General features: G+C 43.7%; 1 protein-coding gene across 1 annotated transcript in view; it reads left to right on the plus strand.

Annotated features, from left to right (window-relative positions):
• ABLIM1 (actin binding LIM protein 1) overlaps positions 1–8,556 on the plus strand; it is a 206,277-nt gene that overhangs the window by 99,908 nt on the left and 97,813 nt on the right. The window lies entirely within an intron of this gene.

Raw genomic sequence — 8,556 nt, forward strand, 5'->3', positions numbered from 1 at the left:
GCTGCTGTAAACAGGCACAGATGAGTATTTGTTTACGTCCCTATTTCGGGTCTTGGTACAATTTTAAGAGGGGTTTGCTAGAACTCTGCTTGAAAGCAGTGGCTACCAGTTTTTCTAAACCTCCCCTGGAAACCGTTGGGCTGGTGTTCGCTCGTGCTCATAGCATGGCAGGCTGTGGCATGGACGCCACTGAGTGGCCCCACACAATTGCAGGTATCAGCCTTCATCTGGGGCACCCGTCTTTCTTCCTCCCTCGTTTGCTTGCTCTCCCGCTCTTCCTTCCTCTGTTCACCCCTCTTCCTCCTCCACTGCTGGCCATAACTTGAGTAGAGGACTACTTGAGCACAGCCTGCTAGTAGAAGTCTGACCCCAAAGTTTCCAAACCCTGTGCAGAAAAGGTATCAAAAGTAGAACTCAGGCTTTGAGCTTCGGTCACATTAGTTCTGTCTTCCTGTGGAAATATGTATAACGATTGCCTTTTGACGGGTGGCTCAGGGATCAAACAATGTTTGCAAGGCTTGTCTGGGTCATACATTGTAACCAGAAAGGAGAACTGCTCCAGGCCACAGAGGAGTTTCTGATAGAGCCACGTGCTATGTGATGTCACCAGCCCTGTCCTGGGGGTGGCCCCACGGCAGGAACACCCTGCATACTGAAGCTGTGGCAGACCTTTCACTCATGATGGTTAGATATCAATATCTTTAAGGCTTCCATGAGACCTAGTCTCTTCTGAGAGCACCCCCTGATTGGGTGGTGCTGGGCTTTGTTTCCATCACTTCTCATCTTCCTCTTGCTGTGCTGCTGGCATTTTCAGTCAAAAAAGAATCCTACTTTTAGTCTTGGGTCAATCCTTGCGATGTTCGCATCATCAGAAATGATGCTGAACAACCACATGGGACAGATGGGCACTGACATTGTGGGGCTGGCAGTGCCGCGATCCACTGGGCCTGTCCTCCACCAGTTGGGCTTTTGATATTGTTAGTTTGGAAGTTTGAAGTCGTGAGTGTCCTTATTAGGATGACGGTTGAGTCCACACATTTAGCCTCTTCTTATAGTTCTGAAAACGTGCGTGTGAACACATACACACACACACACACACACACACACACACACACACACACACACAGAGTTCTCTTCGATATGATCTTAAACCTACAACTGGAGCTGATGACAAAATAATATTCATGTTTTATGCTAACATTTTTTATTTCCCATTCAAGCATCTCTATTACTCCCCAGTAAATACAGGTGTATTACTATTTTTATTTGTCGTTTGCGGAAATGGAAGAACAGCTCTTCAAGAGATTCTTTCTCAGGGCAGTGGATACTGTCTTTGAGCAGTTCTCAGCTCAAAAGTTCTCGGCTCCTAACCTGTTTTCAGTATTCTTTTTAAAGCATATGTTCTGCTCCACAAACGTATACTTTCAGATATGTGACATCCTTACTGTACAAGGCACCCATGTCATTCACCCTGTTCCGAGCAGGCCACGAGAAATGCAGCCTCCATTGGCCCATCGGAATCAATTACTGAGTCCAGTCCTGAGCGCTGTAGCATGTTTGTGGGCAGTCAGAGCCATCCTTCAAAGGTAATTAGCAGGGATTCTCAGACTCGATTTGGAGAGTGTAGGTCTGGGTTGGTACCAAGTCCATTTCTTTGATGGTCGCCTTCAGGCCCAGCAACATTAGCCGTAGGATTCCTGCTTAATCACTTCATAGTCAATAAAGGGAGAGGAAAGGCAAACAGTCTGGCTCCTTCTAACTTCCCATTCAGATCCTGGGCATGAATACAGGAAAAAAACACACCCAATACCAATTAAAGGACAGAGCATCTTGACCTTGAGAATCCCTAATACTCTTTACAGAATTCAGCGAGCACTGGTTTAGAGATCAGGGAAGTTTCAAACGTATAAATGGTCTATATTTATGAGTATTATGACCAAGGTAATTGAAATTCTACAAGTGTAAAGGATATACACTTAACTGAAATTCCATAAGTATACAGAATATAGTCTTTAAAAGGAGAAAAGAGGACTCTTTGCCAAATATTAAATTATAGAGAACTTGGAAAATGGCTGTTGCCAGGCCTGCCTTCAGCAGATGTCAGATGAATGCTGGTCATCTGTCGCTATTATGGCCCATGAAAACGTGTTTGTTGTGCAGTATTTGTCTTCCAAAGACAACAAGAACCTTCCTTAAAATAGCAGGTCAGAGGCTGCTCTGGCTTGCGATATTTCCATCGTGGCCATCAAGCAAAGGGAGCAACTGACCTAAGCAGGGACATGAGTGGTTATGGAAAGTCTGGTTCAAGGTTACATATTCAGGCAGCACATAACCCTTTAAAAATAATTCTGGGCCATTTTTAGTGAATTTGAGATGTAAATTATAGCATCGAGACCCCTTTTGCCACAGAGGGGCAAATACATTGCACCTACGTGAACGTTCTGCCCACCCCCGGACCCCCCACCAATATTTGTCTTGTGATGTCATATCTCTTTTTTTTTTAGTTAATGGCAGCATATAGCATTTCAGAAGTTTACTTTTTAAAAATAATAGCTGTCCTGTCTTATTGTGGCCCCATACCTGGGTGTCAGCTATGACATGATAAAAAAGAAAATCATGAACTTATTACAATGACTTGGTTTAAACTTTTTTTTAAAAAAAGAAAATGGACTGTCACCAGTCAAAATTTGTCAACTCATGCATGTCTGGTTTGGAACCTGGCAATATTGAAGAGGCCAGACAAAGATGAAACAAAGTCAGCGTTCAATAATAGCCACTTGTTAGATCAACGTTCTCATCACTATGAAATGATGTGCCTTTTTGGTCAAGGAAAGGTTTTCAAATACTCAAATTCTTTATACCTTAAAGATATTAAACCTCTAGGCCAACTCTTATAAAAATTAACCTGGGGAGAGTCTGTTTTGTTTGTTTGTTTGTTTTTTTGTTTGTTTTGTTTTTTTAATCCATGGGCTACAAACCGAAGGTCCTACAAAAGCAGGCCATGCTGGTAACATAGGTGCATGAGGTCAGTTCAAGTGTGACAACAGGTGCCAACTAACATTTAGACCCTGTGGAAGAATGGGCACCCTAGCAGACAGGAGAGATCTGTCCTGTAGGAAGTGGGCAGCCGTTATGTGCCTGCAGTTATTCCCATGAAGGAATCTGTGCATCAGAGGCTGATCTGACATGTGTTGAAGGCTTGTGTCGAAGGCAGCTTGTTAACCGAACAGAATCCGACCCACATTCGGGTCACTCTGCTCTCTGTCCCTTCTTCCTCTCTCTTTTGGACAGAACAGCTGTTCTCAAGCATTCTACCTTCTCCATTTTATCACACGAGATTATGGGAAATCCACGGCCCCGAGGAACAGTTGAATGACAAAATATAATGTCATTAAATTCAAGACCTCAAGTAAGCCAAACCCTGGAACTTAAATTTGTTTTTTGTTTTCCTTGACGCTCCCTAGATTGAGTCCCAGCCAGGCACAAAGTGCCTCTAGTTAACAGTCTATTAAAAGGACACCACTCGAATATTTTATAGGGTCTCCAAAGTCTTATTCCACTTTCTATTAATAACAACCTAAATCTGAAACGATTTTGTTTCTATTTATTTTTCATCCACGTGTATAGCCATGAACTTATGTGCTAATCTTTGTTGGTGACAAATAGAGTTTCTTTTTTATTATTTATGAAAAAGGATTTTAGGGAAAGCTTGAATTTCCTGGAACTTCTATGGGCAACAATTTCAATACTGAAATTTGATTTTTTTTTTATTTCTTCGTTATTAAAATTTTACAGCAAAGGAAGGAAATGCCCTGAACTGACTGAAGATCCTTGTGGACATTTTATAACACCTCAGTGTCTCGGGAAACGTCATTTAAATTAGTAAATCCTGTGGTCCCTTTTATGATTTGTATTATTTTCACTATAAATCTGTATTTATACAGTCTTTCCCCTCAAGTGAACCTCATACTCAAGTTCCAGCATGGCTGTTTTTGTCCACTGACAGCAGAAGAGACAATGACCAGGGGAACAAACCCACGATTAGAGGTTTAAACCCAGAGAAGCCTGGTAAGCTGTAGAGGCCTGGGTTCATGCACCTCCGAAAACAGAAGGTTCTCCCTCTGCAGTTAACTGGACATTGTTTAGCTGTGTGGCCTTGTGCAAGGCCAGGACCCACCCTGGGCCTTAGCTTCCTGAGTGTAAAATGAAGTCTTTATGTCAGATGGTCTTCCAGGTCCCTCTGGCCCTCAAATGTTCTATGATCTGTAAAATGTGAATAATCACCGACCTTCCAGAAAGCCCTAAGAGTGGACTGAGATAACAGAAGTGCAAGACCTTCTAAAAGTTAAAAGCTGAATACCACTAATAATAATAATGTTAATATGATGACGATGATGGGACCAGAGAAACAAAATGCCTTCCGCAGAGGCTGACAGTGAGCTGTAGTTATTTGTGAAGGGGAAGAGGAAATGTACGTTTTATGAGATTATTACAACTGCGAGAACAACGCACACTGAGTGTCTACCGTGAGCCTGTCACCCCACTCAGTGATCACGCACGTTCCCTCCAAACCTCACAGCAGGCCCGGAAGGCGGGTGCTGTTAGCCTGCACCTTTCACAGACGGAGAAACCAAAGCCCCATAGCTCACCCGAGATGCTCCGATTCAGTGTCAGAGCTAGAATTTGACTCCAGGCCTTTCTGCCTCCAAAGCCTTTCATCACTGTGAGTTGTACGCTCACAATTAGTATACAGAATTAGTGTACAATTAGTGTATAGAAGGGACCAAAACGCACATAGGACAAAACAATGGAAAACCTTGTTTTTTCCTATTGCTACTTTTATTATTATTCTCCATCAGAGCTCGCTTTCCCACCTGAATAATATCTTAGGCAGATCCCATAGCTTTCTGGTCACTTTCAGCTCTTAAAAAGTCCGATCTAGTTGAAAACTTTATTCTCACATTCATCTCAGCGCTGCACCCTGTTCCAAGCTCAGGCCCAACCCAAACGGGAGACCCGCAGTGAGGAAGACCACACAGCCCCTTACTCCTTCTTTACCTCCTTCCTGTCCTACCCATGTCTCTTTTGGGGTCTGGGCTGGTGGGAGGGGGATTAGAGGTAGAAGGGACAAGGTGTTATAACTGGCATTGTCATGCCTCTCTTTCAGCTAATATTGGCTGAGGCGCATCTTGAGTTCTTTGTCAAATGTGAGCAGTTTCGGGCTAACCTGTTTTATTGGCCCTTGCCGCCTTCCCACCCGCGGGTCCTGCTCCCTCGTGGTCTCCTTATAGCCTCTTACTAACGAAGCCCCCCACCCTTGGCAGGCAGCTTTCTCAGGTGGGTTCATTCAAGATGCTTGGGCATGGGTACGAGCCAGAGGACACAGGTGCATCCGAACAGGTGCATGCCACTCTCACGTGCCTTAGCCTGTCGACAAGGAGGACTCCAGCAGCTTCCTGCCTTGCAAATCTTCCAGAGTCAAAGGCTCCAAACTTTTTGTTTGTGAATGCATCTACTCTGCAGAACATGTCACTTGATTTGTCCCAAATATCTAACATCAAACTTCTCTTGGATCCCATGGCAGCACTAGGGCCCGAGTGTCCCCACACACTAAACATCTCGGGAGGGAGCAGGAGGCCAGCCTCCCCCTCTCTCAGAGTCCTCCGATGCCTCTCACAGCAGGAGGGGGGGAACACCACCACACCCCTGCTGCGTAGACAGCTCCCTGACGACTCTCTTCCATGCCTTTTCGAATTTCTGATTTCAGAGGTAAGCGGGTAATAGGGGTTGAGAGTCATCAGGTGGATTCTCTTGTAGTTTAGTAAGTCCAGCAAGGCTATTTCAAGACACTAGGAAAAGTCCCATTCCATTTTCTGAAAGCTCTGATGCCACCTGGGCAGCTGGTCTGAATGGCGGTGTCCACCTCCGTTCCTGGTTCCAGGCATGTCTGCAGCATGCAGGCCCAGGAAGGTGGGGACGCGTGGGGATTCAGCAACCGCAGTTCCCTTTCCTAGAGCTCCAGGTCCTCAGCCTTCTTCCCCAGAAAGGCATCTTCACAGAATGAGACATCTTTTTGGCCCATACTCTTCCCAAATGGGAAATTCTAGAAAGACAGAAATGGTTCTCAAGGAGAACGTAGATATTCAGGCTGACAGGATCTTAGTGTTCCCCAAGTGACGACATCTTTCTTAGCTTGGGAACACCGGTTTCCTTCCTGAGAGCCATTTGTCACTTTCTTCAGCTTAAATACTTTTGAAGCCCAGGTGTCCATGGCCCTATGCCAAAAAAAAAAAAAAAAAAAGATATATTAGAGGAAATAGGCAGGATCCCTATTCTCAGGAATATTTATTGTCTTTGAACAAAATGATATAAATATGAAAACCAAGTGTGTATTTGGTTGTTGGTTTAACTTGGACGTGAGTACTGGTGTGGAGAATGAAAAGGTGGGGGCGGAGTGTTTATGTTTGTTGTCGCTTTTCTTTTTCACATTCGGAGATTGTTTGCCCTTGATAGAATACTGGCTAGTCGCTAGGGGGTTTGATTTCTTTGACGCTGCTCCATATTCACCTATTTCTGACTTTGGCAATAATTCCGGTGCCAATCACCAGCTTTCTATATTTATCAGCAGCTGCTTCTGTGATGTGGAAACAATTTTCTCAACAGCTGAAAAACATGAAGATAGAGAGTAGGACATGTTGTTCTTTATAAAGGAGCTTAGTTGGAAAGCACGGAAGGAGCGAACAATCCAACACAAATCTTTTTCGTCTCTGCATCTTTTTCCACTTTGCCCAGCAGGACATCAGGCTTAAATGGAGAATATGGTTTTGTTCCGAGAGGAATGGATGGGTAGCCTCTGTGGAATATCCCGGAATACTTTACATCAGCTGATGTGGGCCAGTATTGTACTTGCTAAGGGGTGGTCTTTGTTGACTTGCTTGATTTATGTCCTGAGGTTTGGGAAGCAGAGGCTCATCCCCAGCCTCTTCTTCCAGCCCAGCCTTACCAGCTGGTTGGCTCCAGGCATTCAGCCTTTGGTGAATGCTTCTCTATAAACCATTATCAAAACCAGTTACAGAACGTCTGCCCTCCATTGGACACTGCAGGGTGTGGAGGATCAGAGAAGTAAAGGACACCACCTGTGAGTCATAGGCCTCTGGACTATAAGGCACTTTGACTAAATGACCGTGAAGAATAAATGGTCCCACATCTATAACCACATGGTGCCTGGTTCGTTGAAACCCTCAGTGCAGACCGATCAATGAGGTTGTTATTGCTCTCGGATTGTGTCTCAGCTGCTTTTGGAGCTCTGGCATATCTGGACATCCATGTGCTTGTAAAGAGAGCGAGGCTTAGAGTCAAGGAACCTGATATTTAGCCCCAGCTCTGCCCCTTCCAAGTAAAAGGGGAACCACCGTGAATGCCCAACACGTGCCAAGTGTTCCTGATTGCTTTAGAAAGCACGAGGCAGGGTCTCTCCTCTCCCTCATAGCAACCTAGGAAGTAGGTCAGCATTTCAAAGATGAAGAAGTGAGGGTCCAGAGACAGTAACTTGCCCGAGTTAGTGTCCAAGTCTTCCTAACGCCAAAGCCCATGTTCTCACTGCCCACGTGCTTGCCATCTCCCTCGACCTCACGTCTGTGCAGGGAGTGACCTTGAACCGCTAGGCCAGTCTCTCTGACCCCAACTGGCTTCAGTCGTAGAATTGAAAAGCCATCTCAAAAGTTTATTTTCTACTTTAAAAAGTTCTACCAATCAGCAGTTTCCTTATTTTAAATCTGTACTGCCACCTAGTGGGCATGATCTAATCAGAATAATAAAGAAAAATTTGAGTTCAACTTGGATTAAAACTGTCAACTCATCTTATATACATACAAACATTATGGCCTTCCATTTTTATCTTTATAGTAAACTACTAGATGTGAGATCCCCTTTTTAAGATTTTTGATGAGATGGTGGCATACATATAAGCCCCAGCATTTTAAAAATTATATGTAATGCTTTGTGACCGTATGATACACACTCACCTTATAATGGGCTATACTTAAAGAAATTCTGATCTGCAATATTTATAACATATAGCAGATATGTTTCTAACTTTATAAATATTTACTCATTGTTTTTTTACATTCTCACGGCAAAACAAAAATTTAAACAACACAGGATGTAAGCTAAAAGGTAAAGTCCTCTTTCGTAGAGAGAAGTGTCTTAAGAGTTTTTAGGTTGTTCTTAAAGGAATGTTCTATGCAAGTATGTGCACAAACACACATACTTTATTTTTTTATTGCTTTTCTATTAATGAGCTTATGCCGTGCATACCACCCTACAGCTTGCTTTTTTTTACTACTCTATTTTGAACATCTTTCCATGTCCACATGCAAATCTACCTCATTCTTTTTAACAGCACATACCGTTCCATTATTGACTATGCTATGACTACCGGTCTCTCATTAACGTCCATACCGGCTGTTTTCAATGTCGTTGCAACAACAAAAAAAATGCTACAGAGAATGCATATGTATTCAGGGGACACACACACTCTCTCTTTTGCAAATTTAT

The sequence above is a fragment of the Pteropus vampyrus genome, unplaced genomic scaffold, assembly GCF_000151845.1.
Source record: "Pteropus vampyrus isolate Shadow unplaced genomic scaffold, Pvam_2.0 Scaffold46, whole genome shotgun sequence".
In the NCBI taxonomy this organism is placed as follows: domain Eukaryota; kingdom Metazoa; phylum Chordata; class Mammalia; order Chiroptera; family Pteropodidae; genus Pteropus; species Pteropus vampyrus.